General features: G+C 40.0%; 1 pseudogene; it reads left to right on the top strand.

The window, feature by feature from the left end:
• The first annotated feature begins 1,062 nt into the window (after positions 1 to 1,062).
• On the top strand, positions 1,063 to 2,045 carry LOC105475765 (heterogeneous nuclear ribonucleoprotein A1-like; annotated as a pseudogene).
• The last annotated feature ends 6,831 nt before the right edge of the window (positions 2,046 to 8,876 follow it).

The following is an 8,876-nucleotide window of genomic DNA, read 5'->3' as shown; positions in this document are numbered from 1 at the left end:
TTTCGAATTTTCTATTATCCACTTCTACAAATGTATCCAAGGATTTGCTTATACCAAATATACTTCTGTGTTTGTGAACAACACTGATGATATTAGAAATGTTCCATTTGGATGTTCAGCATGGGAGTGTGCTGTCTGCTGAGAGGGACTTTTCAGCATGCCACTTGGTATATATTTGGATTACATAATCACAAACGCCTAGCCTCTGTCTTTCCCTCTGCCTCTCAGCCTCCCTTTCTTTTCATATATTCCTCTCCCTTACTGTTGATCAGTGCATCACTTCAAAAAGAAAAAAACAAAAAGCTTGAACCAGGAGGATTTCTGTTCACTTTGGCAGTTCCAGAACTCGTTATCCCTCAATTGACCACTGGAGACTCTGCTGCTATATATTTAAATCACCCTAGGCATTAGCTGGGGATGGATTTATCATGAAACTTTTATAATACAGAGGGCCACAGGGAATAGAGTGCTTTTAAATGTCTCCTCTTCTGCAGGCAAGTGATAACTTCACTCTTTGGTGAGTCCCTGTTGCTTTACTATTACACTCAGATGTTTTCATTCCAAGAGGAAAATATTATGACTGAACATAAAGTTTTAGTATTTGAGATGGTTGGATTGCACACCAGGTAGTTGGATCTTTTTTTCTATATTTAATGTCTTCCACAATCAGTTATATTTACTGCTTCTGATTCCAACTAGTCCCCACGCTAAATGAAAAAAGACTTGGAAACCTACATAGTTTGAGTTTTCAAAAACTATTTTGTGCAAACTTCCATCCAGGACATAAATCCCTTCTACTGCCTTCTTTTTTTTTTTTTTTTTTTTTTTTTTTTTTGAGACGGAGTCTCGCTTTGTCGCCCAGGCTGGAGTGCAGTGGCCGGATCTCAGCTCACTGCAAGCTCCGCCTCCCGGGTTTACGCCATTCTCCTGCCTTCTTAACAGCACCACCCTTCTCAAATGAATGAGAATAGTATTGGGGATTTATGTGAAATGCGAAATCAGGACTTGGACAAAAGATTGAGAACCAAAGGCTCCCCTAAGTAACAGAGGAGCCGAGGAAGCATGGCTAAAGTCTCTTCCCACTGCTGTCCTAAGTCAGAGCCTTTTAAAGAGCTTGAACAGCTATGGAAGTTCTTCATGTGGGGGAAGAACTTTGGAACAACCAATGAGAGTGTGAGGAGCCATTCTGAGCAACTGGAAACACTCAGAGTCCGTGTGCTAATGAAAGAGCCAAACACCAAGCACTCCAGGGGCTGTGGGTTGTCCCATATGCCACTGCGGAGGAGGTGGATGCAGCCATGAATGCAAGATCACGCAACGTGGATGGAAGAGCTGTGGAACCAAAGACAGCTGTCTCAAGAAAAAGTTCTCAAAGACCAGGTGCCCACTTAACTGTGAAAAAGATCTTTGTTGGTGGCGTTAAAGAAGACACTGAAGAACGTCACCTAAGAGATTATGTTGAACAGTATGGGAAAATCGAAATATTGAAATCATGGCTGACCAAGGCAGTGGAAAGAAAAGAGGCTTTGCTTTTGTAACCTTTGACAACCATGACTCCACAGATAAGACTGTCGTTCAGAAATACTCTCGTGGGAGTGACCACACTGTGATGTTAGGAAAGCCCTGTCGGAGCAAGAGATGGCTGGTGCCTCATCCAGCCAAAGAGGTCGAAGTCATTCTGGAAGCTTTGGTGGTGGTCGTGGAGATGGTTTTGGTGGTCATGACAACTTTGGTCATGGAGGAAACATTAGTGGTTATGGTAGCTTTGGCAGCAGCTGTGCTGGTGGTAGATATGGTGGCAGTGGAGATGGCTATAAGGGATTTGGTAATGATAGGAGCAATTTTGGAGGTGGTGGAAGCTACAATGATTTTGGCAATTACAATAATCAATCTCCAGATTTGGACCCATGAAGGGAAGAAACTTTGGAGGCAGAAGCTTTGGCCCCTATGGTGGTGGAGGCCAATACTTTGCCAAATCATGAAACCAAGGTGGGTGTGGTGCTTCTAGTAGCAGCAGTCTCTATGTCAATGGCAGAAGATTTTAATTACTGACACCAACAAAGCTTGGCAGGAGAGGACAGCCAAAGAGGTGACAGGGAAGCTACCAGTAACAGATTTGTGGACTCAACCAAGCACCGTGGTGGCAGTGCCCAGCTGCTACAAAGAAGATATGTTTTAGACAATGCTCACATGTACGCACAAAAAGCTCAAGGACTGTATTTGTGGCAGGTTATTTTAGTTTCTGTTCTGTTCTGTTCTGTGGAAAGTATAAAGCATTCTAACAAAAGTTTTTAATGCACCCATGCTATGGATTGCTAAATCTAACAGTCTGATCGTAACACTGAATACATGTCTTTTTTTAAATTAATAAAATAAAACTCTAGCTAGACATACAGTCTTCTTTCCTAAGAAGACTTGAAAGATATACACCAAAATATTGGCAATGCTTCTTTCTGAGTGGTGGAATTAATTTTAATAATATTTATATTAATTAATTTATATTAATAATTAATACTAATATTTATTCTGAAATTATTTTTCTCAATTATAAAAGTAATATAGTTATCATTATACAAAATTAAGGGGAAAAAAGCTAAAAAGACTATAAACATTTTGAAGTATATCTTTCTGAAATTTTTTAAAATTAAATATAACTTTTTCTTATTATAAATATATCTATTCAATGTTGAAAATTTTTAAATATAGATAAGCAAGTAGAAAAACATTTATTGAATGATTTTTATTTTCTTTCTTTTGCTTATTTTACAAGTTTTCAACAATGAGTATACATTGCTTTGGAGTACAAAAGAAAAAATGTATTGATCAGCCGGGCACAGTGGCTCATGCCTGTAACCCCAGCACTTTGGGAGACCGACATAGGCGGATCACTTGAGGTTGGGAATTCAAGACCAGCCTGGCCAACATGGTGAAACCCTGTCTTTACCAAAAATACAAAAATTAGCTGGATGTGGTGGCATACATCTGTAATCCCAGCTACTCAGGAGGCTGAGGCAGGAGAATTGCTTGAACCCGGGAGGCAGAGGTTGCAGTGAGCCGAGATCGTGCCACTGCACTCCAATCTGGGCAAGAGAGTGAGACTCCATCTCAAAACAAAATAAAACAAAACCAGTGTCTTTGTGAGAGCTGAGGTACAGAGAGTTGGAAGCCAGCTGTGTGGGCTAGATCTGCAGATATTGGCCAGGGTAGAAATGAGTTTGGGTCTCCTGAAATCTTTAGAGGCTTTCAGTGGTTGCGGGTAAAAATGAATTCTGAAATTATCTGAGTAAATTTCATGAAGTATACCTGGTAAATTACCAATAAAACTTAACAGAGTTCATCTCATATCTGGAGACCTTTAAAGCTGCTATTATAAACTCTACTGATGAAGGACTTTCTTATTGATTCCAATCATTATTGGCTCAGCCCACCCAACAAAAAAATAAATATGCATTTCAACCCTTAAGAAAACATATTTCAGAACCCCACCAATTTTACGAGACAGGCCTAAGAGATGGAAGTATTTATTCAAAGTCCCATTGTGATTTTTCAGGAGACCTGCTTCAATCAGGAAGAGCTCTGCAATCCAGAAAACTCCAGAGCAGCAGTGATTCACGCAACCTAGCCATAGTCATGTGGTCTGATTAAAAAGATGCTCCCAGGCCAGGTGTGGTGGCTCATGCCTGTAATCCCAGCGCTGTGGGAGGCCGAGGTGGGTGGATCACCTGAGGTCAGGAGTTTGAGACCAGCCTGGCCAAAATGGCAAAACCCTGTCTCTACTAAAAATGCAAAATTAGCCCGATGTGGTGGCACACATCTGTAGGAGGCTAAGGCAGGAAAATCGATTAAACCTGGGAGGCAGAGGTTGCAGTGAGCTGAAATCATGCCATTGTACTCCAGCCTGGGCGACAGAGTGAGACTCCGTCTCAGAAAGAAAAAAAAAAAAAATGCTGTCAAACCCAAGCAGCCTAATTTGCTATTTTATACTATATTAACATCGCACGTCTATTAACTCGGCATTCCAACTATTGATCTGAAAATAAAATTAGTTCTTGCTCTCACATAACAAAGAAGAATTGCAGTTTATAATGAAAGAAATGCTCATACTTAATTGCATAATAGAAATCATTATGTTTCCTTACTACAAAGGCACCTAATTAGCAAAGATTTTCATTTTCCACTGATGTCATGGGGGGCCAGTCACTATTCTAAGCACATAGCTATCCCTTAGGTACATGAAAGTTTGCATCATGCAAATTCCTTTTGAGACAATACCTCAGGATGAAGTAGAATGCAGATTTGGCATGAGATTTTGATGGAGACAGGATAGAGAGGTCTTTTAAGCAGTGATGGCTTTCTTTAGGAACCAACCAGGGAATTTTTCAGTCTCCCTAGATCTACTCCACAATTTTTCACTCTGCCTAGATAAAAACCTTCTTAGAATTCTCAGCATAATAAATAGGATATTTTATATTTTTTTCCTACTGCTCTGGAGGTTCTCGTAGCACATAAAAATTTTAAGATATACTAAAATAATCCCAGAAATTATTGTATAATTAAATTTATAAATACAATAAATTTTAATGAATTGGGAACATTCAATACTGGTAAAGATGTGGCAAAATATGTACTGTCATACATTGCTGGTTGCATGGTAAATTGGTACCACCCATTTGGAAAACAATACAGTAACTTTATAAATGTTCAATATTTTTGACCCAATGATCCTCCTTCTGGAAGTCTAGCCTATTACATCAGACCAAAACAGGAGGAAAAGGCTATGTGTGAAGATGATCTTTAAGATACCATTTCTGGAAGTAAAAACTGAAAATGACCTAAATGTTAAATAATTAGGGCATTCCTTTACTTATAAGCAAAAAGTTCAAATGCTTACTTGGCAACATGTAGCAGATGTCAGAAGGACCCTTTCACTTCATCTGTTATGATTGTCTAAAATATTACCAAACAGGGTTAGATGCATGGTATCCAGGCGTTTCCTATTCAAATGCAATTCTCTAAAAAGAAAAGAAAAGAAAAGAAAACCCAAAACCCTAAAAGAGCAAGATGGGAAACATAAATCCAGCTTTATCAATAATTACATTAAATGTTAATGAATGGATATATATACCAAAACATCATGTTGTATACCTTAAATTTTATACAATATAAAAGGCTAATGAACTAAACACTCCATTTAAAAGATATTATCAGAATTGATTTTTTTTTTTTTGAGATGGAGTTTCACTCTTATTGCCCAGGCTGGAGTGCAATGGCACAATCTCCGCTCACTGCAAACTCCACCTCCCCATTCAAGCAATTCTCCTGCCTCAGCCTTCCCAGTAGCTGGAATCACAGGTGTGCACCACCACACTCAGCTAATTTTTGTATTTTCAGTAGAGACGGGGTTTCACCATGTTGGCCAGGCTAGTCTCCAACTCCTGATCTCAGGTGATCTACCGGCCTTGGCCTCCCAAAGTACTGGGATTATAGGCCTGAGCCACCATGCCCAGCCTAGATTTGATTTTTAAACAAAAACAACTCAATGTCAACTGTATGCTGTTTTCAGAAAACACATTTTAAATATAAGGACTTAGAGATACTGAAAGTAAAAGGATGGAAAAAGATTGTTATGCAAATTCTAATAATAAGAAAGTTGACGTGGCTTTATTATTAGACAAAATAGACTTCAAGACAAGAAATATTATCAGAGATGAAGAAAAACATTTTATGATGATAACATAGTTCATCAGAAAAACCTTAAAATCCTAAATTTGTATATGCCTACTCACATAAATTTCAAAATATATAAAGCATAATGAATAGAACTAAAGGAGAAATGAATAAAGCCACAGTCATGGGTGGATAATAGTCTTTGGGTCATAACAGATCACTGATAGTTTAGCTCTTAATCATCTCTGGGTTGGCTAACAATGTAGCCCTGAAAGAATGGGACACACACACACACACAAAAATCTCCTTTGATTCTGGGAGAAGGTGAAGGACAGGCCTCAGATTGATACGGCAGTGAGAAATTGGTGGAAGTTGGGCCAACAGGTTAGTTCTAGGGCCATATGGGAGAGAAAGTCCAAAAGGAGAACTGATGACAAGAAAGGGGTGGTGGGAAGATTTGAATGGAATGAGAAAGAGTATGACCTCAGTTTGAATACCCATTTCAACACTTACTAAGTAATCCTGAACCAGTCACTAAACTTCTAACATTTTGACATTTAAAAAATTGGAGGAAATGTTTTCTGCCTTATGTGTTAATACGGAAGTTAAACACATAACACATGTGAAGAGTGCTGGCAATCCAATATCTCCCCTCTTTCACACTGTTTCCTGATAGGGACCCACATACTCAAGGTTTCTGCAAAGAACCAGGAAATGAATTGGACAGGGATCCCAAGATCTAAATCGCTGTAGAAGAAGGAAAAGTAATTTACCTAGTCCCAATAAGGTATGGAGAACCTCAAAACAGCCCAGTCTCTAGGAGGCCTGGCTACTCTTTCCTTTGGCAAAGTGAAAACAGCTCCATGATAGTTCTTAGTCTTCTTCAGTAGAACCTGTTCTAGTGTTCTTCCTACGCATCTACGTGCATGTGCTGTCTCAAGGAATTAAAACTGTCTCAAGAAATTTACTAGAATTTTAATTATCCAGACCCTTTGGCAGCCATCAGTTCATTGACTGACCTCCAGACAAGACCTCATATAAAATTTCCCTCAAAGATGGATCTCTTTCTTCAAAACTTGCAGAGAAAGCTAAATTCTCCCCTCCTTCCTTGGAAGTACATTTCAGTGTCTCCTTTTTACAGGCAGAAAGTTCTTCCTGTCTTACCTAAATATCTATGGAACAAGGTAGAGTCCTATAAAACTGAAACAGAGTTACAATGCGCTGTAGGGGCTGAGGGGAGGAAGAGCCTTTACAGGCTTTGGGAAACCAGGACAAATTATAAAGTGGCATTTATTCCTGGCCTTAAAGAATGGGCAGGGCTTTGGCCCATGTGAGGAGGGGATGCAAATGGATCAAAAGCTGGATAGGGAATGCAGAGCCTGCTGGAGAAGGACAGATGATGGTCAGGGCCATGGGGAACAGGAGGAAGGAGAGAAGGAAAGGTGACGCCATATTGGGGAGGACCCCACACACCAGAAAGAAAACTGTTGGCTTTATTTGGTAGGTAATGTGGCACGATGTGGCGAGAGGGGGTTTACAGAAATATGTGGTGAGAGCTGAATTTCAGGGAGATTCATGTAGCAGAGAGATTCAAAAGGTGGAAGAAAGAAGTGGAGAGAGAGGTGAAAGGTCAGTTAGGAAGTCCTTTCAACCATTCAGAAAAGAGTTCCTGAGACTCAGGCTGAATGTCGGTGAAAACACTGGAAATGAAGGTGAGAACCAGCCTGAGGCCTTGAGCACAGAAAGCCTCCTAATTCATCTGTGTGGACATGACCTAACTCTCAGTAACTACTTCTTGAATCAGAGTTGTTGTTCAGCTAAGAGATGTGACTACAAAGAGGTGAGGAAGAAAGAGGTACGAAAGGGGATAATGTAAAAAAGAAAGAGCAGACCGGGCACCGTGGCTCACGCCTGTAATCCTAGCACTTTGGGAGGCCAAGGCGGGCAGATCACGAGGTCAGGAGATCGAGACCATCCTGGTGAACACAGTGAAACCCCGTCTCTACTAAAAAATACAAAAAATCAGCCGGGCATGGTGGTGGGCGCCTGTAGTCCCAGCTGCTCGGGAGGCTGAGGCAGGAGAATGGCGTGAGCTCGGGAGGCGGAGGTTGCAGTGAGCCGAGATCGCGCCACTGCACTCCAGCCTGGGCGACAGAACGAGACTCCGTCTCAAAAAAAAAAACAACACACACACAAAAAAAAGAAAGAGCGAATGTACAGTTGTCCCTGGGTATCCTGGGTATCCACATGGTATTAGTTCCAAGACCCAACTCCCCCACATACCAAAATCCATGAATGCTCAAGTCCCTTATCTAAAATGGCATAGTATTTGCCCTTAACCTATGCACATCCTCTCTTATACTTTAAATCATCTCTAATTACTTATAATACCTAATACAATGCAAATGCTGTGTAGTTATTATACTGTACTGGTTTTTTATTTGTATTATTTTTTATTGTTGTATTGCTATTTTTTATTGTTTTTTTTTTTCAAAATTTTTTTCTCTGTGGTTGGTTTAATCTTTGGCTGCAGAACCCATGGATAGGGAGGACTACTATAATAGATAGTAATTAAATAGAGAGAGCTCTATCTCAAGACTAATTTCAACAGTTTCTGACTCAAGGCTCTTACAATCACTACTCGTTAAATAATTCTAAGTGTGTGTCCAATTGATAGCGGGTCACATTTTATCTTTGCGCCTGAGGGACATCACATTTACTTGATCCTATTATCCCAAAGAGCTGCCATACAGACCAAATTAAAGGAAACCTAGAGAAGTGTATTTTAAGCATATTGTCACAATGAACTCATGTTGTTGAGGATCTGTATGCACCAAGCATTGTGTTAAACTCTTTATGTGAATTATCTTATTTCATTTTTAACTACCCTAACAGTAGATGCAACTATTCTCTTTTAACAGATAAAGAAATGGAGGTTTAGTTGAGTCACAAAGCCAGGATTTGAGCACAGGTAGTTTGATTCCAGAGCATGGATGATCTTCCCTAGCACTCCTTCTAAGTAAGAAAATGCAGCACAACTGGAGCACTCCTCTGCCATTTATTTACAAACAAATGTCATGTCTTCAGTGAAGTCTTTTCTATGACTGGTTGTTCCAGGTGAGAGCTTCCCCTCCAGACATTCTGTTCTAAGAAGGTGTAAAAGCAACTTTTCCTTCTGAAGGAGGGTTTGGTGGGAGAGCGCCAGCCTG

This window comes from Macaca nemestrina, chromosome 4, assembly GCF_043159975.1.
Source record: "Macaca nemestrina isolate mMacNem1 chromosome 4, mMacNem.hap1, whole genome shotgun sequence".
NCBI classification, from domain to species: Eukaryota; Metazoa; Chordata; class Mammalia; order Primates; family Cercopithecidae; genus Macaca; species Macaca nemestrina.
Note: the sequence above shows the minus strand (reverse complement) of the source record. Positions and strands in the feature narration are given on the sequence as shown.